The 27,353-nt window shown below is 40.0% G+C and overlaps 2 long non-coding RNA genes across 3 annotated transcripts; both read right to left on the reverse strand.

Annotated features, from left to right (window-relative positions):
- Window positions 1-81: 81 nt before the first annotated feature.
- On the reverse strand, window positions 82-16,381 carry LOC139618587 (uncharacterized). 2 transcript variants are annotated; one of them, XR_011689747.1, is made up of 3 exons: window positions 12,970-16,381; window positions 11,943-12,160; window positions 82-10,906 (listed from the first exon to the last, which is right to left on the reverse strand). It is a non-coding gene; the product is annotated as an uncharacterized lncRNA (long non-coding RNA). The 2 variants fall into 2 exon arrangements; XR_011689746.1 differs by having other exon boundaries at window positions 11,943-16,381.
- A 4,767-nt stretch (window positions 16,382-21,148) lies between these two features.
- LOC139618572 (uncharacterized) lies at window positions 21,149-25,031 on the reverse strand. Its single transcript, XR_011689744.1, has 3 exons — window positions 24,931-25,031; window positions 23,683-23,858; window positions 21,149-23,601 (listed from the first exon to the last, which is right to left on the reverse strand). It is a non-coding gene; the product is annotated as an uncharacterized lncRNA (long non-coding RNA).
- Between the last annotated feature and the right edge of the window lie 2,322 nt (window positions 25,032-27,353).

A 27,353-nucleotide genomic window follows, 5' to 3' on the forward strand; every position in this document is an offset into this window, starting at 1 on the left:
TGATCTCAAATGTTCTTTTACATTGTAGTTTGTGTTTGTTTAATTTCAGTGTGTGCTTTGGTGTCTGTACAAAAAAAAAACAAAAAAAAACAAAACAAAACAATATTTGGTCAAATAAAATGTGGGATGAGAGAAAGACAGATGAGGAAGTGTAAAAAAAGTTGATATTTAAAGCGACATAAAGTCAGAGATCACTTTCTGTTCCACAGCATCATCGACATCAGGACGTGGAGAGAGAGTTTCTTTTCTCTGCTTTATCTTCATTCCTGATCACATCAGGAGTGTGTCTGTTGTTTGTCGCTCTCACACAGTGTTGTGTATCAAATATGTTGTGTTTGAGTTTCAGCTTTTATTTACCTCCAGAAAACTTCCCATGGTCCATATGTAAAACCAGCAGGGACAACTACTGAACCGTTTTTAGAGCTTTGTTTTTATTAAAGTTGCGTATCTAAATTCATCTACTTCATATCACTTTAAAGTGGGAATGGTTTTGTAAAAGTCTGATCTATAAATTCTAAGAAGTGTAGTAATGTGTTCATGTGTTTTCATAATTACACCTGTCTTGAGGTGAGGACCCAAACAACTTTGACCTTGTTAATAAAGTTTAAATGAACATTTTAAAATATTTGTGCTTGATGTTTTGTTTTTTATTCACCACTGTGTTGATGCTTTTCAGAGGAAAACTAAAGAATGACAAAACATTAATATTGTTACTGTTCATCTATGTTATATTCTTGACACAAACAGCTTTAAAAACATAACACAAAGATTCACTTTTATTTTTTCTTCATCCACGAAATGCAAAGTTAACTCATTCATCTTGTTATCACAGCAAGACTAACTTTTGCATGGTAAATGATAACAACCAGTCTTTCTTCTTCTCAAAGTTCAGGTGTACAGTTAGTTTGTAGTTTGATGAGCAGTTCATGTTCTGAGTGTTTGGTAACACAAGCTGAAGGGAATAACAGCCCTGCTACAGCAACAGAAAGCCTGTCAGAGCTGCTGCTGCAGCTGGTGTCAAATGATGTCAGTCAACTTTGATCTGGTCTGACAGTGAAGGGTCAGTCCAGCCTCTGTAATATTATAGATATGGGTATTGTAAAGTTCATTCATGTTACTGGTCAATCTTTGGTGGCAGAGTGTGAATTGTACAATGTCAGTCAGAGGGAGCCCAGTACGGTGCCAGCGTGTGCTGTGGTGAAGTCAAGTGTTACAGATTATCTTGATTGTTTAAGATGTCAAATCAATATAGTGGAGTACAAAGTGCAATATTTACCTCTGAAATGTAGTGGAGTGAGAGTATGAAGCAGTGTAAAATGGAAAATACTCAAATTAAGTACAAGTGAATTCAAATTCAAAAGTACAATACTTAGAGTACATGTACTGAAGTACTTTCCACCCCTGCTAATACAATTACTACCAAACCAGCCTTATCAATATGGTAAAAGATGAACTGAACCAGCTCAGCCACACAAAAGAGTATTAAAATGGAATAAAGTCTATACTGATGTCAAAATGTATCTACAACTATTCCTCCATCGTTTCACTGCTCACAACCGAGTCCTAGTGTTTGCTAAAATTAGATCATATATAAGATTTTATATTGATAATGAAATTCAAGCCCATATTGGAAATGAAGGTTCATGCTATTAGCTACCTAACATGAGTTAGCTAAAGTGTAACTTCAGCAAAAGTGAGGAACTAGCTAACGTTAGCGTCCATCCGTAGATACTTGACACAGTCTAATTCATGAACTCAGAAGGTAAGAAAGTGAAGTGAATTATTATTCTCAAAGTGCTGCGTATGGAGTCGTGTTGTGGTCCAGTTTCAGCTCTAACTCGCCTCCAGAAAACCTCCCACAGTCCGTACGGAAACCAGCGGGAACACCTGTGCACATATGCCGAAGCGTTTTTAGAGCTTTGTGTTTGTTTGTTTGTCGTTATTCAAGTTGTGTATCTAACTTCATCTACTTTATATCATTTTGAAGTGGGAATGGTTTTGTAAAAGTCAAAACTCTGACCTATAAGTGCCAAGATGTTTGGTAACAGTATTATGAATGTGTGCTGCAAATGTTGCTATCGCTAACAGGTTCACTAGCATTGCTGCGGAGCATCTCACGGTAATGTTAGCGTTGTGCGTTGGGCTAATGGTTGTGGCTGGTTTGTTTTTGTTGAATCTTTCTCAGCTTTGTTTTTTGTTGTGTATTCAGTGGTTGCTTTCACTGGACTTGGACTGGAGCCGTGTTTAACACACAGGTTTAACATGAAGCTGTTCACTGCAGCGTCCGACTGAAGAACTCGCTTCTTGATAAAAGCTTGAAAACACTTCACATCCAGTCACGTCCGTTATCAGAAATGACACAACAAGCTCATGGGTCAGATTAGGATTTCCCAAAAGGCCCTACTTCCTACTTTTGAGAAGAAATTCACCAAATTAAATAAGTGTGAGGTAGAAATAACATTTAGCTTGAATGAAACATGTAGTTTCAGGAAGATGAAATCAACAAAACTATAAAAGACTTTGACTCAAAACCACCAGTGTGATGAGTCTCTAACAGCTGCTTCAAATCCCAGTCAACTCAGTCTCTTTACCAAACAAAGCAGCAGCTCTGTGAACATCAGTCGCTTTCTTTAATGTTGTGATACAGACATGAACCGGACCCGGGAACAAACCCGTCCTGTCATTAACTTACTGTAGATGTGGGACACAAGTGAAGAAACTACAGTGAAGTGAATTAGTATATTTTTGAACATGGTGTGCACTTGTTTATTTAATCTTCATAACTTCGTTATTTGGAACTGAATCAGGATCGGTGAAGCTAACTCTCAGTAAAACTGGGCAGGGGACTAAAATGTTATTGAAGGTTATCATGGGTCTGTGGTTACATGTGAAATGATCCATTTTTAACCGCATCTGTCGGTTCTCCCGGTGAGCGGCCGCTGCTCGGTGGACCGGTTTCGCTGAGCTCATCTCGGGCTCCGGGAGACTCAGCTCCGCCTGTGTCTGCAGTGTTACTGCGGACCTGCGGTGTCCTGGTCCCGTCACTCACTGACAGCGGAGCTCAGATGAAAATGCTTCAGCGTCTGTCAGGGTCGACTTGTTCTACATCCGGGGCTCAGAGAAATGAGCCTGAGCCTGCGGTCCCGGTACATTACCGCTGAGTGAGTGTCGGCTCCTGAGGATCAGGACACATGACGAGTGTCTGTTTGGTGGCGAGCGGGAGACTGAGGCAGCCGTGAGGGAGTCACCTGGTTCACTCAGGGACCGGTCAGCAGCAGCCAGTCTGGAGGCTCTGCTGATGCAGCTCATGCAGTGGCCTCGTTTGGTTATGATATCGTCATAAAATATGTCCTGAGATGTGCTTTCATTTCAACAAACTGTTTGCTTTAGGTTGATTGAGTACAGTCACTAAAACATTGACACGTGGTGTCTGCAGAAGTGGCAGCCAGTGTTTACAGCTGCAGAAGAGGGATTTTATCAGTAGCTGAAACTACACTGCCTGGCCAAAAGAAAGTCGCCACCAAAAAAAAAAAAAGGTCACACACTCTAATATTTCGTTGGACCACCTTTAGCTTTGATCACGGCACAGATTTGCTGTGGCATTGTTACGATAAGCTTCTGCAATGTCACAAGATTTATTTCCATCCAGTGTTGCATTAGTTTCTCACCAAGGTCTTGTATTGATGATGGTAGAGTCTGACCGCTGCGCAAAGCCTTCTCCAGCACATCCCAAAGATTCTCAATGGGGTTAAGGTCTGGACTCTGTGGTGGCCAATCCATGTGTGAAAGTGATGTCTCATGCTCCCTGAACCACTGTTTCACAATTTGAGCAGGATGAATCCTGGCATTGTCATCTTGGAATATGCCCGTGCCATCAGGGAAGAAAAAATCCATGGATGGAATAACCTGGTCATTCAGTATATTCAGGTAGTCAGCTGACCTCATTCTTTGAGCACATACTGTTGCTGAACCTAGACCTGACCAACTGCAGCAACCCCAGATCATAGCACTGCCCCCACAGGCTTGTACAGTAGGCACTAGGCATGATGGGTGCATCACTTCATCTGCCTCTCTTCTTACCCTGATGCGCCCATCACTCTGGAACAGGGTAAATCTGGACTCATCAGACCACATGACTTTCTTCCATTGCTCCAGAGTCCAATCTTTATGCTCCAGAGCAAATTGAAGCTTTTTTTCCGGGTTAGCCTCACTGATTAGTGGTTTTCTTAAGGCTACACAGCTGTTCAGTCCCAATCCCTTGAGTTCCCTTCACATTGTGAGTGTGGAAATGCTCTTACTTCCACTATTAAACATAGCCCTGAGTTCTACTGTTGTTTTTCTTCAATTTGATTTCACCAAACGTTTAAGTGATCACCGATCACAATCAAGCAGGATTTTTTTCCGGCCACATTTCTTCCTCGAAGACGATACTTCGAAGACTACTTCTTGACCCAATTTTAGTAGTTTCTGCAATCTCCTTAGATGTTTTCTCTGCTTGATGCATGCCAATGATTTGACCCTTCTCAAACAGACTAACATCTTTTCCACGACCACAGGATGTGTCTTTCGACATGGTTGATTAAGAAATGAGAAGCAACTCATTGCACCAGTTGGGGTTAAATAACTTGTTGCCAGCTGAAAGATAATCGCCCATGCAGTAATTATCCAATAGGAGGCTCGTACCTATTTGCTTAGTTAAATCCTGGTGGCAACTTTTTTTGTGGCCAGGCAGTGTATCTACATCTTTACTTTAGTTTTCACTGTGAATGTCAGAAACTTGTCTCAATAATATCTCACAGAACTTTTTAAAATCATGACTAAACTAGTGCATCACCATTTGAAACATGTTTGTATTCATAGTTCAATATTTTTATTCAACCATTCAATAATAATAATAATGATAGACCCTATTTGTCAGATACCTGATGAGAAAATACTGGACAACCCTCTCACTCAGATTCAGTAAAAACTGAACATTTTAATCCTCATGAAGGAGGACTTTACTGCTTTAGTTTTATTTGGAGCTGTACCTAATAAATTGGCAAGTGAGTGTAGATGAATTTAATCGCTGTGTGTCACTGCAGCCCTTCGCCTGAACTGCAGAATCAGTATTTGTAACAAAGAACTTGAATTAAAACTTTTCATTTCTTTATTTCATCAGTAATATGCAGTTAAGATAATCATTGTAAAATTTTTGCATCACTAAGGAAAATATTAGAAGTGATTTAGAATTGAATTAGAAACGATTTACGGGCTGTAACAACAGTCTGTCACATTAGTTTAAGCCTTTTTGTCACTTACATATGGAAACAGAAAATATACAATGTTCAGCTTTTTCTGCTTGTTCTGCCATAATGTTGAAGTTTGCCTGTTTCTTACATAAACAGACAAAAGATGCCTGTTTTTATTCTTGTGGAGTTATTCCAGCCATCTGACAACGTTAGAAATATCACATAGTGGAATTGATTGTATGATAATTACACAGTATAAATACATAAGATAGAAATGCATGTAATTTTACTTAAATTCTGGGATTATCTGTCTTATAAAGCGTAATGTAATTCATGATTACAGACCTGCTTAATGCTGATTGTGTTCTTTGTAAGCTGTAGACACATTTTATGAGTTACCTGCATAAAGCTCATGTAAGTATTTTCTTTTGAAGAAGACATCGCTTCAGCCACAACAGCCATGAGGAAGAGGAGAGCGACCTGGTTGTCCAGACTCCGAGGTTTCAGGTGCAGGGGGACGGACGTCACAGAGGCTCTCTGCTGTCAGCTGGAGGCTCGCTCCAACCAGGTGGAGAACCGGTCCATGTGCCACTACGCCCAGCTCACCGAGGCAGCAGAACAAGGAGACAGCAAAGCCCACCCTTGATGAGACAGCCGAGTGACACTGAGCTCCACCACAACAGCGACCTGACCGGCCAGCAGGGAGGGAAACACGAGACGGGCCGAGTCAAGCTGGTCAGAGCTTTGAATATGAAACAGTGACATAAAGCACTTTCAACCAGTCCTTGTTGTCAGCATGTCCCAGCACCTGACCAGTGTGTCCTCTGTTATTTATAGGAGCAGAGTGTGTGTTGTGTTTGCCTTGTCCAGCAGGTGTGATTTGACCACAGCTGAGACCACACCTTGCCATTGCCTCTGCCTCATCACCTGTGGTGCCGGTAATATTTTGCTCTTCGGGTTTTTTAACTGTTTTTTTGGTTCTGGTTGTTCACTGCAACATTTCTGTGTTTTGGTTTTTGCTCAAATGGCCTCAGTGTATTTGAAGAACTCTGATTGTCACCTGTTTGCTTCTGTCCTTGTTCCTCGTGTGATCATACATTTGATTTCAATGTGTTTTATGGAGAATTAGCTTTAAGTATCACAGGATCATACATGTAGTTTCACATGCAGTTCTTTTGTTTCAGGCTTGAGATTCAACCACAATATAATAATAATATGACTCAGTATCATTCAGTGCCAACTTCATCTCATGATTCTGCTTTGGGATAATTCAGCTCATTTTTTATTTTTTCAAAACAAACAGTCATATGTAGAAATGAGGTGATAGTAACATGTATAAAACTAGGTGCAAACATTTGATTGTTTTTCTGGAGACTGTATTTTTTGAGCACATTTAGCCAATTACAGTGCATTCAGGAAGTTTTCAGACCCATTGAGGTTTTTAATCAATCTACACTCAACATCCCATAATGAAAAACTGAAACATCCCATTGACACGAGTATTCAGACCCTTTGTTACGACACTTTACTTTTAGCTCAGCTGCCTCCCATTTCTCTTGATCATCTCTGAGTTGTTTCTACATCCTGATTGGATTCGATTGATTTACCTGAGGTTAATCTGTCTATATAAGGTCTCACAGGTGAGAGTGCAGATCTGAACAAAAACCAAGCCACAAGGAGGAAGGAGCTGCCCACAGAGGTCCGAACCAGGACTGTAGAAGTTTATTCCATCTCCACACAGGATGTCTGTGAAGCTCAGTCAGAATGACCTTTCTTACATTTCATGGAACAATGATGGAGGCCACTGTGCTGTGGGGATCAATCAAGGTGTAGAAACATCTCAGAGATGAGCAACAGAAATGAGAGGAACCTCAACAACATCTTTTTTATTTGAGCACGACGCTGCAACATAACAAAATATGACATAATTGAAGGGTCTGAACACTTTCTAAACACACTGTGTCCATCAACCACAATTGTACAATTGTTTTGCCCCAGTTTGCACCGTGGATCTGCACAAATCCACTGAAGTTCACTGTTGCTCAGTTAGAGTCAGTTTAGTTCGGACCACTCACAGGTTTCTAGGCCTGTGGCAGCATTGAAGCGAGCTCTGTCTGTCTTTGTTAATGTACTTTTTAAGTAGCAGTTGTAGGAATTTGTCAAAGGTCCGTTCCCTGCATTTGACTTTTGTTTTCAGCTCAGTAAATATGTATAAGAGCAAAGTCAGTAGTAAAGTGTTTGAAGTGTTTTTATTAATACGACCTCTCATTCCACTTCTGGTGTAAAAGTGACCAGAATGTTATCAGCTGCACTGTGACACTGTTTTTCCATTGTTCATTTATATGCAAAATAAATTAGCTTAAGTTTGTATTTGTCTTTATCTGTTTACTGGCTGCTAAAACAAAAGATGTGCAGCACAGTAATTCCTTGCTACACTCACCTAAATCATTACTTTTTGTTATTGAAGGGTTTCACGTTAAAGCACACCAGACAGAAACATTCTCCTATATTTACTCCTCACATTTAATTATTAGTGGCTAAAGTTAATGAGACATTTGATTTCCTCATGACGTATACGTGACGTAACTAGAAATTCTAGAAATGTGTGCGACTACTGTTTGATTCAGCAGCAGTCGGATCATCTGCCAAAGAAGTTGAATGCTGATCATTCAGAACTCCTGATCTTAAAGTCAGACGGGGGTCGTCTTCTGAGAACACTGACTGAGCTGAAGATTTATCTATGAAGCAAAATCTACAGAAATAATTTGCATGACTCAGAGGAGCAGAGAATGTTCCACATACCCAAGTTATCAGCAGTAATTTGTGCACGAGTGCCACACAGAAACCTCAGCGAATGGAGCAGAAACCCCAGTAGTCTCTAATTTTTCTGATCCTTTACTGAGGGTTTCAGTATTTCATCAGTTCTGTATTTCTTAGCATCTTGTGCATGAAACAATGATACCAGATGTTTCATGCACATTAAGGCAGAATTCACTCGTGGGGGAAGATTTCTAAGGATGAAGTACAGACAGCCAACTTTAGACCTTTTTTTGAACTTAGAGGATGCACACATTTAATTTGGATTTGGAGGAAACACAGAAACAAAGGATGACTTTTAAGTCGCATCCATCACAGAAGTCCTCATATTTGTCAGAATGAAAACATGTTTGCATCATCTCACAAATATTTAGATTTCCTGAAAATGAGCTGGAGTGTTTTCAGTGTGGGAATGTCTATGAATCTGTCACTGACTGGAACTTGCTCCTAACTTGTTCCAGTTTTGCTGTTTCATCAGGTGTCACACCTTCCTCCTGAACGCTCTTCAACTGGCTGCACTATGTGACCACGCAGCTGCTTGTTAATGAAATGGGCTGAGAGCTAAATAGATAGTTACAGTAGTATCTGAAATCTAGGCCCCTAAAGGAGGATGATAAGTAAGACACAATCACAGCTTCTGGGGAAAGAAATAATCAGAATAGTTTAATTCACACAAAAGAAAACGTGGTGCAAAATCAACCCTTCAGATCGGCTGAATAGAAATTAGACTTTTTAAAATAAAATACAGACCAACTGAAATATTTCCCCTTTTTTTAGAGCTTTCTCTCTTCTTCAAATATTAGGCAGAAAAATCAAATATAAATCAGACAGTCCATCCTTCAGTTTTCTTTTTCCTCTATCCAGTACTGTCACATTCAATTTAATACTGAATTCTTCAGTCTTTATTTATTTCCTCCTGAAATGCAAAGTTTTCCCTTGAAGAAGTTCTTCGCTCAGCCAAGTCAGAAAGTTTTTTTAGTCACCTACTAAGTTTTAGTTCAGCTTGGGCCTTTTTTCTCTATTTTTGCTTTAGCTTATCTGTGAGTCCAAGAGAAGAATCCTGCTCGTCCAAACCCTGGGGCCTTGACTCCAGCTCCTCAACACGCTGCAGCAGTGCTCCTCATTAAACCTCCTGCACACTGGAAATCCTCAGTCGTCCTCTCAGAGATCCATCATCAAAAAACCAACTGGAGAAAAGTCACCAAAAACACATCTAATAACGACCCCCCTTCATCTTCTGCTCACCAACGGTATCTCAGGTGACGGCAGGTTTCCTCTGAATAACCTCCACCATAACCTGCAGCACATGTAAAGAACTTGTCCCTTCACTCTTTTTGCTGACTTGGATTCACGCTGGACTCCACTTGTTCTCTCTCCTCCTCTTTTTCACCTCCTCTCTCTGCTCTCCACTGCTCCTCTGACTGGCCCTGTGCGCCACCTCCTGGTGTTTTAGTGAAGCTACAACAATAACACGACTGTTTATCTTCTGGACTCCTAATGGAACCATAACAATAACTACCCTTTCATTTAGCTGAATATCTGTTCAATTTATGGGGGTTACAACTATCTTCCCTGAAATATTTCTGCCATTTGCTTTCAGAATTCAACTGCTAAAAATCCAGTCCATACTTCTAAATAACTCCTCTATAGGAGCTCTGGAGGTGCTGTTGTCTGGCAGTGAGTTCAGTCCTTAATGTTAACCGGCACATCTCCCACTAAATCCTCTAAATTCTCAGCTGTAGACAGAACTGGCCCACCGCTCCCCAAAGGTTTAGCTATAACAGGAACACACATATCTTGGTTGTGAGTTGACACTGAAGAGCCTGATTCAATATGTTGGCAGTGAGATGAAGTCGAGGGTGTTTCATCATGTAAGCACTGAGACTTATTGTGCTGTTGTGTATCATGGTCAGAGGGTCTCGTGAGGCACACGTGAGTTGTCAGTATGAGCATGTATCTTAATCTTATGTCTTCTAAATCCAGAACTACTTGAGAATTGCAAGCAACATCCTTTTTGATCAAATTTTAGTCTCAATTTTAATAAAACTGTCCCAAAGGATGAAGCACAAAGGAAACATTTCGGGAAAGGAAACATTGAAATCCCTTGGTGTCCAAGAAACGAGGAAACATTTGAAGTATGTCTCTGATCACTGTGGATCATGGAGCATCTGCTGACGATAGTGGAATGTTTCTCTCTTCTTTTGGAAAAGTAAGTCATGGTCGGTGGTGTGGTGAAGAAGAGACGTGGCCTCCATACATTCATCTCCTATTTTCTGGTCATCTGTGGAACCAAATGTTCTTGAAGATGTGGGACCTCCTTTTAGCGCTGCTCTGTTACAGGATGTGGATGTGGTTTTGGATTGACGTTGCACAGTCTTGACACGCCACTCAAGAAAGCCTGTGTTGCTCTGAATGTCATAGAAATGTTCCTGAAAAAAGAGAATTTCTAGTTGAAATGCAGACAGTAACAGGTTTTTGATGCATCTGGTGCATGTTTGCAGCTTACACACAAAAGATCAACAAACCACAATGTAACCACCATCACTATTTCACATAACGGCTACAATGCAAACTCACGTATCCCTTTTTTGAGTACGGGTCCTTCAAAGATGGGAAGAGTCACCAATCCCGAGGGCATGAGACTCCTTTGTTGCTTTACTTACGGCTCTCCTGCAAAAGAAGCATTGTTTGTGATAAAATCCTTAACCCCCAAACAAATGAGAATTTTATGTCATTAACATCAAGCCTCTTACTCTTCATTTTTAATCACCTGGTGGAATCTTTCAAACTCCCAGTGTCTTCAGATTCTTTGATCAAAGTCATCCTGCCGGCTTGGAAGTGAGAATCTGCTCCACTGTCTACAATTGGCATTAATAATTTACAATAAATATGTGCTTGATACACTGAAAAAAATGTTTTGTTGAATTTACTTAATTTTATTATGGTAAGTGGTTGCATAAAATAAATATATCTAAATCCAGATAAAATTTTTAAGTTGACTGTACTTATAATTTATAAGCCATTTTTAAATGTTTTATTTTTGTAATTTTAGCTCAACAACTTTGAGTAAATATTAGTCTGATTTAGTAATTCCAACTAAAGTCATGTTAAATATACTTAAATACTTTGTACTATTAGCCATTTTTCTATTGTACATTTAGACCAATGAAATTCTGTAATTACTACATATTAAAATTAAGTTGATTCTAATTAAACATTGGTAATTATCATTGGTAGTTTCAATAAATTCAAAATTGAGAAAACCACAAACTGTGTTTAAACAATTGTTTATTTTGTCCCTAAACATTTAACAATGTCTGAGTACAATCGCCAAGAACCAGCATATATACTTGCTACTTTTTTGAGTGTATACAATGTTATACTCATTACTCTCTTACCCTCTATAATCAGATACATGAGAAGGCTTTTAAATGAAAAAATAAAGCTGTTGTTCAGGTTCTGTTAACATAAAATACATAATAAAAAATTATACATTAATAAGTGCAGTCTCCTGGCCAGACAGAGCACAATTTGTGTTCTCACAAACAAGTTCCTGTAATGTAACTCAGTGGTAAACCTTTCTTGAGTTGCTTAACATCTTTTAAAAAAAAATGTACCTGTTACCATCTATTAAAAAAAATTAACACAAGAACATAAATCATGTTCCAGTACCACTCATTAACAAAAACCAAACCGTACCAGAAGTGTCCACAGCTAGGAAACAACAAACACAGATGACCTGACTGAGATTTCAATACACTGCAAACACGTCTTTGCTGAGTGTTACAATTTTCATGAATATTCCCTCATATATGTTAGGTGTACTGTCCTAACAAGTGGTTGTGTAAATACTTCAATCCTACACACACTTTTTGAACGAACTTGTAATAGTACCTCAGCTCCTTGGGGTAGGCCAGGTTCAGTGCATAGATTACTCCAAGCATCAATGCACAACCTTGGGCTGCACCTCCAATGTTGTCAAGGATGATCACTCCGTCAACAAAAATTCCAATGTCATCATAATGTCCATTTTCTCCACCCTCCTTGTTGATGACATAAATGCCCATGGTTGTCTTCTGCATGTCCCTCTGGATGTCATCTGCTTCGATGTCCTGTATATTTAAAGAAAATCGGAGAAAAAGGAAAACATTTGAATTCCATATACTTTACTTGATGATAAACAATCATCACTGACATGAAGCTTTGGGACCAAATGTAGTAAAATAGAGTATTGCCCATTACTGACACTCCAAAAAAGCAGTAATTTTACCATATTTACTTTGTGGATTAACACAATCTAGCTACTAGCTGTTGATTTACACTATACGTTGACTACAGAAAAATAACCCAGAGTTCTGTACAGCTGTGAAAAATAAGTACATCCCATGGAAATTGTTGGCTTTTTTTGACATACAGTTCAGACTGGAAGTATTTGAACAGTTACACAGTTTTTGTTCTTTAGGCTCTGAGCTTCAGCACATTCCGTTTGAAATAAAATAATGCACACTACATTAAAGTGCAGAGTCTCAGCTTTAATTTGAGCCAGTTTACATCAATACAGAAATAACTGTGTGGTAGATATAGCCCTGTTTACATATAGTGCCCAGAGTTGACTGAGATTTGAGAGTTGCCATTTAAATTTAGGTGGAGTTGTCTGTCAATATGAGGAGTGAAGAAGTGACCATGCAAGTAAAGAAGATGATAATGAGGCTCAAAAAAAGCAAAAATCTATCAGAGAGATATCAAAGGTAGTTGGTTTGGCAAAATCAGCAGCCGGATCTAAAAAGCAGGTGTGTGTCTGTCAGAAATGGAGGAGACCCAATGACTTGTAATAAGTAATGGGCAGGTGACTTTAGAATCTTAAAACATTTTATATAAGTCACAGTACATCTAACTGGAAAAAGCATTTACACTGACTTACCATATACTCCCGAATTAGATGTCCATCATCCTCTCCAAGGTAGACACAAAGTGCCTTGAGGAGTGCTGCCCTCTTGTGATTAACATGACTAATATATACATAACTCGTAGCCTGTGTAAAGGGATTCCATTGATTAATACAGATAATACACATATAAATGAAAATTAAAAAATATTTGAAATTTCCAACCTGTGGTAAGCTAAAAACTATACATTGACTTCCAATCAATTTACTTATTTATATAGTCCAATATCAAGTCAAACATAATGTTAAGTGGCCTTCCTTCTTTAACTACAAAATAATAATGAAGTGTGGCTTAGTTTTTTTTTTTTTAAGCGAGAGGTATGAATGTGTAGGATGAAAGCACTGTTTTAACTTTATTTATTCAGGGATATTCACTGACAACAATGTTGTCCTCTTTACAGGTAGGTGCTTAGTACATCCAGTTTGATCTGCTGGCCACTGACCTTAGCATTGTCAAACACATTGCTCAAGGCAGGTGTTGCACTTTCACTGTCCCCACCTGAGAAACCATGACTGAACTGGTACCTTTCTGATCAGAAGTCTGCTCCTGTAGTCCATGTGCCACTATTGCCTCAATAAAACCGTAATATTTCCTTAGAAATGTTTCTTGCACCTTGCAAATAATCCAGACTATTACTGAGGCAAAATGGGGATTCATATGGTACTAGATACACAATAACAGTAACTGTGAAAGAGGCTATATGAAAATTTTTATACAACATTATATACACATATTTACCTCTTGTAAGATCTTTAGATGTTTTGGCTAGTTTCTGGCCAGAAACACCCGCCTTCTTCTGGAAAACGGATGTCAGCTGGGGTAAAAGATTGTCCAACTGTGACATGAAGGTTGACTCAAGTGGAAGCGTTGTAATACGCTGGAACTCAGCATTTATCTGTTATACAGAAGAAAATGACAGAAGAACACTTTGTTCAGTCATTGGCGTAAGGATATTTTGGAGCTAATGTATCCCATCAACCCTTGGATGCACAACCTACCAATACCTACACTCTTCAAAAATGACCCCAATTAAATCAATGCGTTTTTGCAATAAACTGGGTTGCTATTCTTCAAAATCTTTAAAACGAAGAGTTGGAATATTTTCATATTCCAGGTATTCCTCATAGAACATGTTTGTGACATGAGGCCATTTGCATTTTTATTTTTTTTTATTTTTTATTTTTTATTTTTAATGTTTTTGTATCACTACCCCACTCTTCCACAAGTGGGGTCAAAAATGACCCCAATTAAAATCAATGCGTTTTTGCAATAAACTAAAGACATTTCTCTCATTTTGGTTAAAGATGATATATTTTGTTCAAACAAAAGAGTAATTTCATTTTTGACATGTACATTTTTTACTTTTCATTCACATTTTAGCACTTAACAATCAATCAATCAGGTGTCAAAACATGTTTGTGTGTCCCTACGTACCATATACATATACCATAACACTGTCCGAGCATATGTACACACACAAACATCTTATCTCCTCTCACTGTGTGCAGCTGTCACAAACTTCTGGCTGTGACCATTGAACACAGGGGTACTGCATTTCCAACAGCAATCAGTGGCTTTGTGATCTTTGTTTCTTGGACACAACTGGCACCTCTTTCTCCTCTGCTGGCCCTGTGTGCTTCTTTCCTGTGGCCGGATCGCAGCAGTTTTTGTCACTCCACACGTTCCCATTGCTTCAGTGATGTAGGTTGGTAGGGTCGGGGTACCTTCCAGTCGACTTTTCATGTGAGGTGTCACAAGCTCCTTTGAGAGCTCTGTGAGGAAGTGTCGTCGTCCATCAGTGATGCCTGTGTAAAATTCAGGGTGCTGAGCCCTGAAAAATGAATAGGCATTCAGAGCGGCAACATCAATCATGTTGTACCAAAGTACCATGGGCCACCTCTGCGTCTGGCGTTTGCAGGTGTAGTTGCCAACCATCTGGTCCATCGTATCTACTCCTCCTTTGGTTTGGTTGTAGAAGAGGATCACTTCTGTTTTTTTCTTTGGGCTGTTTTCATCCACCATCTTGCTGTGGTGCATTGTGCTAAGCAGCAGAACAGCCTTTCCCTTTTTTCTCACATAGCTGATCATGGTCATGCTGCCATTGAACCCAAATTCAGTGCTGTGGACCTCTCTGGACCTGGAAGCCTTCATGACTGGAGGAATGTCTGGCTTGTTCTGTCGCAAAGTTCCCACAATAGTCAGACCCCTCTCCAGGAGATGCTCTGCAAGAGGCACACTGGTGAAGAAGTTGTCAGTGGTGATATTGCGACCTGTGTGTCTGAATCCACTGCACAACTGACAGACAATGTTTTCCCCCAGATTCTTCTGGATGTCTTCCCCTGGTTGTCTCCCTAGGTACATGATCCCATCAATTATGGGGTGCGTGCATCACAAACCCAGAAGATCTTTATGCCGTACTTGGCGGGCTTGCTCGGCATATACTGCAGAAGCCGGGTCCTCCCTCTGAAAGGCACAAGTTGTTCATCCACCGTAACACAATCACTGGGGATGAATTTCTGCCTGCAGTTGACCAGGAACAGGTCCCATATGTAGCGGAAAGCTGCCATGTGGACTGTTTTCAGTTGGTAGGCTCTGGTCCTCTTGTCATCAAAGCACAAGAAACAGCGAATATCTTCAAATCTTCGAATTGACATAGTGGCCCTGTACAATGGGTTATGCAGAGGACTCCCAAAAAACACACGGACTGGTACATCCCAGTTCTTCTCACTTCCTGCAAGAATGGTCAATCCAATGAAGGCCATGAGCTCATTTTTCCACTCTTTTCCCCTGTCTGTGGCTACTCTTCATCCCTCCATGTTTGTGCATGTCAGCACCTCTTCTATTATATTATCAGACATGAACAGCTTCCATGCATCTATTGGGGAGACAGCACTAAACTCAGGTGCAGGCCCTGGCTGACTACTTTCAATATTGTGGCTTGGTGTTTTAGCCTGGCTGGGAGGTAACTCTGCCCAGTAAGAGCCCTTGCGGCTCAATCTGTTGGACACAATATCCATTTCCTCTTCAGAGGACTCATCAGAGGACTCCCCTGTGTCTGACTGGCCTTGTTCAGTGGGGGGACAATAGTCTGGGTCCTCTACATCTGAGATGTCAGATTCTGAGTCAATGCCTCCGATGGGCTCTTCATCCCATCCGTCCTGGATCATTTGTAGGGCAAGGTCCACAGGGATCCTAGCTGGCCTCCTAGCAGCCATGTTACTTTAGATAAATAAAAAAAAACATTAGAAAGGACAATGTTTGAAATGCACAGAAAACTATAAATCATATAAAAAAACTAGCTAATATAACATTAGCCTACTTTTGAGTTTGCTAGGTCAGGTACAAAGTGTGTGTGTGTGTGTGTGTGTGTGTTAGCCATCAATACTGTTAGCTAACAACAAAGTAGGCTAATCTGATCACACATTTCACACATTTGATCACTAATTTGATCACACATTGTAATCTGTCAATGAACAATAAGTTCATAAATGGAGATAATACTTACATGTATGTTGCTGTGTAAAAATGACCTCCTGGGTGGTGAGACTGCTGACATCAGATGTGTAAGTGGGACAGTATTGACAGTCAAAGTTGCATCAGATGTGAGAGATGACATCAGATGTGTAAGTGGGACAGTCAGAGTTGCTAAGAATTAAAGGTTCATAGAAGATTCCATAGGAACTGCTTGGGGTCATTTTTGACCGCACTTGTGGAAGAGTGGGGTAGTGATACAAAAACTGCAATTTCTTAAAATTAATGAAAAATAAATAAAAATGCAAATGGCCTCATGTCACAAACATCTTTTATGAGGAATACCTGGAATATGAATATATTACAACTTTTCATTTTAAAGATTTTGAAGAATAACAACCCATGGGGTCATTTTTGACGTGTGCATCTAAGGGTTAAAAGGATGTATTCTAATTTTGACCTCTTCATCAACTAAGATTATATCCATAGCATATGCATTAGTATGCAGCACATTTTAGTCAGTTTATAGCTGTTAATCCAGGAGGTGAAATCAACACTGCATTTGTAGAATATATAGTTATTTAAACCTAGCAATTTTTTCTCTTCAAAGGACAAGTGACGAGATGTAATGTGGAAAAAACATGCAAATGGTATAAAAACAGAGTGAATATTGGACTTGCATGTAGTACATCATGGACACAAACAACTTTCTATATGAATGCTCTGTACCTGCTGAAAGTGTATAGTAAACAGGCAACTGTTTGTTATACACATTCACTATATCAACTTTATGTGTCAGAGGTTCTGTTCATAGCTTGCTGTGAAGGTCTTCTGCCCCCAAATGGCCAAAATTAATTACTGCATAGTATTCAAATTGCAGCACCAAGCACTTCTTTCGCGACAGGGGATTAATTTTTTTCAAATTGTTGTCACCTTTTATGTTACCTCATTAGTCTTTACATTTTAAGTTACGCAGTGAAATGACACAATGAGAAGAGGCACAATTGGGAAAAAGCAGTTGACGTCATTCAGAAGTTTGGCTCTCACATTTTCTAGACTTTCATCTGTTTCCCCAGCAGGGTGTGAAGGACAATAGTTGACTTCAGCCTTTTTAGCTTTCTTTATATTTTTGGCTGGAAGGCATTCATCGTTGGCTTTGTTTTTCAAAGCATTTAAAGTCACTTCAGGACAGCCAATGTTTCGCATCTTTGTCCTGTAATTAGCCATTTTGTATTTCAGACTAATCATCCAGGCATAGTAACCAGTGGAAGATGTCTCTTGCAAACAGGGAAATTTTTTGATTAATGTCCCTGCTACCTATTATTATATTTGGTGATTTTGTGGATATGCCCTATAGAAGAAAATCTCCTAAACTAGCTTTTCTAAGATGTCAGACTTCAGCCCTGGAGAAATCTTCAGTCTAGTGCATAGGTGTCAAACTCTGGCCCGTGGGCCAAATTTGGCCCGCAGTGTAATTATATTTGGCCCGCGAGACAGTACCCAATGACTACTAGAGCTGGCCCGCCGGTATTATACAGCGCTTGTCTCGCTAATACTACCGCCATGCTCTGGGGCAAATGCCTTGCGAGCAGAGTGCAGTATGACACGATAACTACAAATCCCAGAATGCTCTGCTGGTGTTTCGGCGCGTCAATCAGGACAACACCCATAAACACCCTCTCCTCTGTTGACAGTAGTCATAGTGACCTCATGCTACTACTGGCACCGTGCTACCCCTCCCAAAAATGGTGAAAAGAAAGGCAGAAAACAGGAGTAACATTGTTATTAGTTAATTGATTTATTGTTATTTTATTTTTTAATTTATTATTAGCCTGTGGAAAAAGGTTACTGTTGAAATCTAAATTAGAAAGCTGCAAATAAAAAAGAGGCATACGATTGTTATTTAAATTTTATTGAAGAAATGAATGCCATTGATGTGTTTTTTTTTTTTATTTGAAATTCGATTTTGCATGTGTGCAATATTAAGTTATATATTGTATAGTATTAAGCTTTGCTTGTTCCATATTCAATGTTTAAGCAAAACTTGTTTGGGTCCATATGAAAAGGTTCATTGTTATATCTGGAGGAAGATTTTTTCAATAAATATCAATGTTGGCCCGCGACTTTGTCCAAGTTTTAAATTTTGGCCCACTGCGTATTTGAGTTTGACACCCCTGGTCTAGTGCCAGTTTCTCTGAAGTTCTCATTTCCACGCTGAAGCTGCACCTCTACATCATATGGATAGCGAGGAATAGTGAATTCACGTGGCCATGCATGTGCTCTCAGCTCGCTGTCTGAATGTGACAGAATGGTGGTGTTATCTGAGTCTGATGAGGACAATGACGACACACTGTGAGTTGTTTGAATGCTTACTGGACTTCCAAAAGACCCAGGGGTGTTTGGAGCACTCTGCTTCGAAGACAATGGACTCATATCCACATAATTTAGCATGTACACCAGCTTGATTGTACTTCTGTCTTGAATGTCTTGTACCGACGTAACGTTCATGAACTCAATATTGAAGTCAGGGTCCATGAACTGAATACGAAAGTCTCTTTCAATTCCAAATGCTTGGCAAACTGCATTGTGTAACTCTGTCAAAGTGTTTTGGCATTCCTGAAGGGAGATCAAGTCTTCTAAAGTCACTGTCTTCTACGATGACTTTCAGCTTCAGATGCTCTGCCATTCTTCAATCGAATTGTTCAAGGAGAAAAAATAAAATGTTGTTAAATTGATATTTGGCACTGTTGTCACTTAAATATAACTTTTTTTTAGGGAGTGAGGTAGAGTAGGAACATACTGTAACACAATTTTATTGTGCAGTTAAACCACAATTTATTTTACCATTATTGTCTTTCTTTGTATTCGCATACCAACCAAAAACCCTGACGTTGTTTTGATTTTTGTGTTGCAGTTCGTCCTTTTATTATAATATATTTTAACTGACAGATTTGAATGTTAGTTTTCATTGTGTTAGTCACGTGTGTAGTCCTTAACATGCATATTTCTAGTATAAATGGCAACATGAGGGTAATTTGTCAGAGAATCTTCCATCAGAAAATTCTCACAAGGATTTTTTTTTTCTATCTTTACTAAAAACAATATTAGTCTTCATGTAAGAAATTTTAGGTAGCCCTCTTGTTACCATGTGTATTAGTGTATGAACTCATGGAACACATGAACACAACATGAATTACCATGATCTAACCTTGTGTATGTTATGAATCTTTTAAGTGTCACCATTTGCCGGCCTCCAATCCTGTAATCTGCCAAAGGGTACTGGTCTACCAAGGCACCAAGTTGAATGAGGGAGACTTGTGATGTAGGACATAACTCAAACGCCCTAAAATGCTCCCTATACCAAGCACTCAACTCTTTAGCAATGAAGCTCAAGCTCTTCTCCATAACAACCATCTGGACAACTTCTGCAAATTCTGGCAAGCCACCAGCAGAGCCATAAACAACAATCATGCCATTCCTGTAGTTCACTCCATTAAGAGATGCATTCTTTGTGAGCTGAATGTGAGTAATATCAGGGTATTTTAGCTTCAAAAACTTCTGTACATCCTGATGCAAAACGTCAACAGAGACAGTTGAGACAGCTGAGACAGCAGCGTGTGTGGGGAACAACCTGCTTTAAAAAACTGTGCTTTGCCTCAAACCTCATTGTCCACATACCAACTAGTGGACCAAAAAAATGGATCATCTGGGGATAATGTTCCACAAAATGATGTTTCAGTAACAGCTTTACACCCGGAAACACCTCTTGTAACCTACATCTGTGGTCACAGATTGTGGCTTCAAGGAAAGCAATTGACTGTGCTGTGTGTACTGGTGCAACAACTAGTTCAACAATATCTTTAAGGTCCAAAATGACCTGCCAAGCTGGCTCATCTGGGGGCACCAACTGTCCAACCAAAAATGGAAGGAATCTTAAAAGACTCCAATTTTCGTGAGCATTTCCTCCAATACTTCTGTTCAGCATGAACGTCCTAGGAATAGCATGAGGACGGTTACTCTTGTCTGCCCATTTGTAAGAAAATTTCAGAATGGACTCATTGAGACTGTCAAGTGTGAAATATTTTTTCGAAATTAACAGATTTAGGCAATGGGCCAACTCAACTGGTAATATGCCTTCAAAGATGTCATGGGCAACATCTGGAGGGTAGCCAGTGCAAACACTGAAATGAGAAAGATGTGCGGAGAAAACACACTACCTTTTAACACCGTAACATGGTTTTGCATTGCCCTGTGCTGAACTAACATGCATTTCATGTATCTCTTTGCGTCTGAGAGTAAATGCACCTGAACTCACCTCCTCCTCCTGAATTTGAGGCTTTTGTGCCACACAAAACCGGCAAATGTATTCACCTACAAAACTCTCAATAAATCCTGAAATTCCATGCGCTGCCAAATTGTCTGCTATGACACACTGTATTGTGCCCTTAACAAAATCTCCAAGATGTGCAACAAAAATACCCTGACTTTCCAAAGTCACAACATCCTGCAACAAGGGCTCTAAGACCTTTCCATATCCATAACTCCTCACATCTTCAGATCTGCAGAGAAAAGCCAAATAAATGGAAGACAATGAGGAATGGAAACCAGGTGGCAAATTGCTGAGATTCTGAGATCTAGTGCTTTTTACGAGATGTGCCAAGTGGATTACAAATCTCAAAATCATCCACGTACAAATTCAGTAACACGCGCAACTCACCTCCTGATAAAAAACCATTTTCATTGAAAAACAAACCATCTCTAAAAGACCTGTATATCACTTCTCTTCCTTTTTCTTCTGATATGAGACTACTATCTAACACTTTGTTCAGAATATGACCATCAGCGAAAAGCTGCTGCAAAACCTTCAATACCGGAACATATTGCAGTGTTCTTTTACCTTTTTCATCCAAAAATATATTCTATTGCTTCCACAACTTTAAAATTGTCTTTGTAGTATTTCTTGCGCTTAAAGGTTGTTGCCAAAGGACAGCCTTTACCAATTGACTTGTACACAGGATTAGATGTACACAGAACAGATGCAAGTTCTTTAATGACTGACTGGTCAACTTGCAGGCTGTAACTATTCAGTGTGTCTTGTATCACATTTGTTGTACTGCACAAAGTGTTAAATGTCTCACTCTGTTCAATGTTGAAAAATCCCTCTCACAGTTTACACTTGAGATGGGCACCGTCAGGGCAATGGATGCCAGCTGGCTCATGGAGGGATACAGCTGTGCCCACTCGTCATTTTGTGATGACAGTTTTTCCATGATTGTTACTTGGTCCATATCCTGAAACACATTTAACACAGTGGGACAACATGTCATTAAATAGGTTCCTCCATCATCTTTCTGCTGAACTCCCCCATTAATTTGGACCTAACATTTTACCTTAAAAGCTCCTGAGTAAATGCTGCTTGTAAGATGACCATTCCTGCAGCAGAGTGGTTTCAGGCTGCTGCTGCAGGAACTTGTTGGCCAGGGGCTTGAGGTCTTCAGTGATGACAGTATTGTCTTCTTTTAGTGCCTGGGGTCCCAGCACATGGAAAGCTCCAATTATCCCCAGGTTATGAAATCTCCTGTCCAGGCTGTCCAGGAGACCATCCAGATATGGCCCCATTATGGTACAAAAAAGAAAATGAGTGCCGAGTTTGATTAATTCAAACCTTTATTTGCACAGGGAGATAAGCTAAGAGTTAGGTCTCCTTCCCAGAAGTGCCCTGTAATACAAAATACAATGAAAATAAAATAACACAATAACAGTAATAACATACATAGCTGAAAGGTGACAAGTAAACAGGACAGACAGGAAAAAAGAAAACACAATTACTCAAAATATTTCAAGGTAGCACTAGCTTTTCAACACTGACCTACTCCACTAACTCAGTTATAAATTGAATTAAAACAAATTTACCTGTGTCCTGAACCGGGGACCAGAGCATGTCTCTGGTGTACTCCACCTGGTCTCTGCCTCTCCTTCCCCTCTCCTCTTCATGCCTGATTTCAAAGGCCCCTAATCCTGCAGGATCATCCAGGTCATTGTGGAGCTGGGCCAAGAATGATCCAAGCGGCTGTGCATCACCAGCATCCATGATGGCTCTCGGGCATGCCACTGTGCCTGGGACCTAATATAGGCAGTCACAAAAAATACTTATTTTTCTTGAATGCAAAATGTCATGATTTAATAGTCTAACTGGTTCTACTCTCTTATTAAGAGAGAAACATGTTAAAGTAGTAGACTAATGGACCTTTTACGGCCAAGAAGTTCACATTTTCCTTCTGGAAAATCTTGGACAGGCGAGCAAGATGTGGCAACACATCAGCCTGGAGATAGAGTGCAGCAACAAAGCGGTAGGTGCAGCAGAATCCATAGAGACCCTTGGCCTGTGGACACTTGTTGGTCTCTGTCTCCTCTGCCAAGGCACCCAGTACTGCACTGAGGTTTCTTTGCAGAGTGCTGACTGCCAGGTGCTCTGACAGCCAGCGTGTGTCCTTCACTTGCTAAAAAATATTTCAGTCGTTAAGATAAAAGATTGAGACAGAAAGTATTTCTATGCACAATAATGCCCAGTGTTAAAAGTATGTGTTTCTATGATCTCACCGTTACTTTTTAAGTCCTTAAGGCCCAAGGACTCCGCTGCAGCTTTCAGAACAGCAGTTCTGTTGGCGCTGTTACGGAAGTATAGGTGGAGCTGCTGCAGGTGGTCCCTGTAGGTAGCCATGTATGGAACCTCAAATGAGGCATCTCTACATACCAGGGCAAGACGATGGGCAGCACAGGCAACTGGCAGCAACCAGGGAAAGGCATCCTGCAACTGCTTTGCTACACCATGCAACCTTCCTGTTACAAGAAAAGAAAAAGATATATCAAAACAAGTAACAAATTCATGTTCTCTCTAACCTCATGCTCACCAGTTATACTGTAAAACACGCTGTAAAAAAAATCTGCTTGCAAGCGAGTTCATACCAGTCATTACAGCAGCTCCATCTGTTCCTTCACCATAAAGTTTTTCGGTTGGAACTTTTTTTTTGTCCAGCACCTCCTTTATGGCTGCTACAGTACTGTCTGCCTTCCCACCAGTAACCTGCACCAGCTCAAGAAACTGGCTGTAGAGTTGGCCTTCTGCGCTCATATATCTGAAAAACATTTTTAAAAAGACATCTTCAACATATCTGTATTACTGATTCAGTCATTAATTATTGTCCTCTCAATAATACCTGACATGCAGATCTAGCTGCCTCTTCACAGAGACATCTGTGCTCTCATCCACTTCCAGCCCGATAGCCACAGAGGACTGGATGTCTTTGAGGACTGGCTCCTCCACCACTGCAGCTAAGATCTCCAACATCTCATCTGTTATTATATGAGACCGGTAATTGGTAGTTTTTCCAATCTAAAAGTAAATTATATTAAATATAGTTTTGAGATTGAGGCAAGCTGACTTGCAGTGATGATATGCAAATATAAACAATACACAGTAGTAGCATGATAATAATTTACCTTCAGCTTTTTAAAATAGTCACATCCTAGCAACTCAGCTAGCTCAAGAAGAGCTGGATAATTTGTGTGATGTGCTCGTTTTGTTAAATAGTAGAGGCATTTAAACCCCCCGATGATTGCCTCATGCTCCAATGACTGGATCAAAGGCAACCACAACAGAGGAACCTATACAAAGCAGGTACAAATATGTTCATGCAAGACAAAGCAGGTCGTACTTAAGATGATCTGATCCATCAATTTAAATGACTTCCTATTAATTCACCTTGTGCCAGTAAGGCCTGAGACCTCACACTCTGTTTGTGGTGCTCCGTACTCATGTGCCTATCCAGGTAGTCAACTCGATAAAGTTGACAGCCTGCCTCAATGAATGGCCGCTTCTCTGTTCCCCTTTTTGGTGCCTGCTTATGCTGCCGACATAAGCGGCAGAACATTCCTATAGGGACAGAGTAACGTGGCATTATTGATCATTGCTCTTAGAATGGAAATACACTGAATTCATTTATTTATTTATTTATTATTTAATAGAAATATTGACATGTATATTATGCACAAAAAAAACAAGAAAGGAAAAAAAGATGCTGATCACTCACCATTATCAGTGTGGTAGAGCCATGAGTGGAACCGGCTATTTTTTCCCACCCATTCAGGGTCCCATCCTGATAGCCTGTGCTTCGCTTTTTGTTTTTCTTGCAAGTCATTCAAGATTTCTCCTCTGTTCTCATCTCTCTCTCCTGCACCTTCACCCAGCTGCTGTGCTCTGCTCTCCTCTACTTTGTTTAACAACTCCTCTCTGTCTAATGTTACTTGTCTAATAAGATTGCATTAAAAGTGTGAGTAACGTAACGCTAACAGCGTTATAGAGTTTACACTCACATCACATCTGATTACAAGTGCGAACATTAAAATACTATTTTTTACCTAACCATCATCATTTACGAGTCAGTAAAAGGCTTATGATAGGCTACCTGACGAGCGTCTTCTTCATCTGTTGTCTTTCTCTTCTTAGAGAAGTATCTGAACAAGCTCATCTGAAAATGCAGTCAGCAGTTAATACATAATGACGTGTTTCTCTGTTTGGCAGGAAATGTCGTATTAAAATCCCAATATTTTACTCAAAGGATGAAGAGTAAGGCTGTCAACACATGCTAATTTAATTGTCTTGCCATTATCCATTACTGTCCTATAGAGAAAACAAAGAGACGGAATCATACCTTGCAAAAAGCCAAAAAGGCTATGTATACTGGCTTTTTTGGCACCATATAGCAGCTCTTCTGAATTATATAACAAAATGGTGCTAAGCTGAGGTATTGGTACTATTCTGTCCAGTCAAGTAGCAAATGCAGCTCTGACCACTCATTGTGTGCAGGCAGCCTTGTTCTAATCAATACCTAGGAGAACCTGGGGGTAAACCAACCTATGGCGACCTGGTGATGATGATGTAATGTACATGTTTGAAAGCATCAAGCAGCAAAGGTGTGCTTACAAACCATGATACCACACAGTTACAGAGTATTTATCCTCGGCAGATTTATGAAGCTATCCTTTTAAACAAAGTTTAAACTGACTGACTTATGAGATTAGTATAGCTGTGAGGAGTTGGTTTATGAAATGCACTTACCCAAACAATGTAAGGTCCCCTTAGGGGTTCAAAATCAGATACTGGAAAACCCTGCAATAAGAACAGAAATACAAATAAAGGTTTATGAATTTTGATGTTCCATCCACTCTACATTAACTACATGTATGAGTGTGAGAACAGAAATCAACCAGAACAGTCACATTACATGAATCAATGTAGCACCAACATAATGAATTTGTTTGGTGCATCATCCTACATCACTGATTTCTTCTGCAATGATGTTTAAGAGCTGAGCTCATGACACAGTCAAAATACTGTGTGCTTTGTTAACTCGCACACTAGAATTTGTGATGAAACCAGAACAAAAATGAAGCATGGTTGAGGGGTTTGGTCGTTTCCTTCACTCTCTGTGGTGGTGCTGAACCAGTACGGGTGTAATATATGTTGGGCCTCTGGGCTGCGCTGTGGGAGCTGCCGACGTCTCCGCCATTCATTCATTGTTGCAGCGACAACCGAGCCAACGCCGGCTTGACCTTCTGTTGTGGACGTTTATAATCAGTCAGTCATGTTTGAAGAATGTAAACAAGAAACAAATGACCGACAGATAAATCATATTTTGTATGAGTTTCCCCGCAGTTGTTGTTGTTGTTGTTGTTGTTGTGCGTGAATGAGTTCACTGTAAACTTACTGCTACTGTTTATACTCTGTGTAGGAGACACTTCAGTGAGCAGAGCCAACACTGGCTACAGTCGCAACGTCAAGTTTACTGGACTGCGTCGTGTAAAACGCTTGCGTTGTTTATTTATTTAGCACCAGTGTCTCCAGGGTTTTTAATGCTGAGTGCGACGTATCACGTGTGCTTTACTGGTAGATTTGAAACAGAATAATGGTTTAGAATGAACATTTATCTGAGTGTGGAGGAGGAAACAGATAGATTCAGTAAACACTGGAAATATACTATACATTACTTTTTAGACCTATGTTCCAGCTGTTGTATATACTCTTGGACAAATGTATACATATCTTTATATATTTTTGCATATTCCTGTCCCCATATAATGCACTTACTTCTATTTTATATGCTTCTTATTTATATTTTATATTTTTGCTTTAGTATAATTATAAATAAACAAGTTTGTATATATTTCTGATTCTGATAATATGCTGACAGTAAAAGGACCACTGCTGATATTTATTTAAACTTCCTAATCCCTGTCTATGATGGATAAATATACAGGACTCAATAATCTTTTTTCATGGCAGGCAAAATGCACAAGCAAGATTTTTCCCTGGGAGAATCAGTGTTGTGTTTCGCAAGGGACCACTTGGATATCTCCTCCAAGATCCCACCGATGCAGCCAGACTGATAAAGAGCAACCCATCTCTACAGGACGGGTCTGCACCTGTAAAGGAGGAGCTGGTCCGACAGAACGCCCTCACTGTGGTCCGTCAGAGAGGAGGGGATGCTTCAGACAGAACAGAGGTGCTTGGAGAATACATCCTGCAGTTTGGAAAATATAAGGGGAAGTCGTTCCGCTGGCTTCTTGAGAATGACATGGGGTATACCATCTACCTGATCAAGAACCAGCAGAAAGAAGAGGCTGCAGGAGTCTTCGTGGCAGAGGGGCACAGCAAGGATAGCCTACTGTCCTTTGTGAGTTACGCCCTCAGCTTTAAAGACATCCAATCTCTTATTCAGTTTGAGTCAAAAAAGCCAGTTGCAACAACAACAGCAGCATCAGAGGACGACCAGCTGGTTGGTTTTGGCTCTCGTGCTAACTGCACCTGGCGAGAGATTTGGGACAGCAG

This window comes from Trachinotus anak, unplaced genomic scaffold (assembly GCF_046630095.1).
Source record: "Trachinotus anak isolate AG129_WGS33_773 ecotype Australia unplaced genomic scaffold, CSIRO_AGI_Tana_v1 ptg000003l, whole genome shotgun sequence".
Lineage (NCBI taxonomy): Eukaryota > Metazoa > Chordata > Actinopteri > Carangiformes > Carangidae > Trachinotus > Trachinotus anak.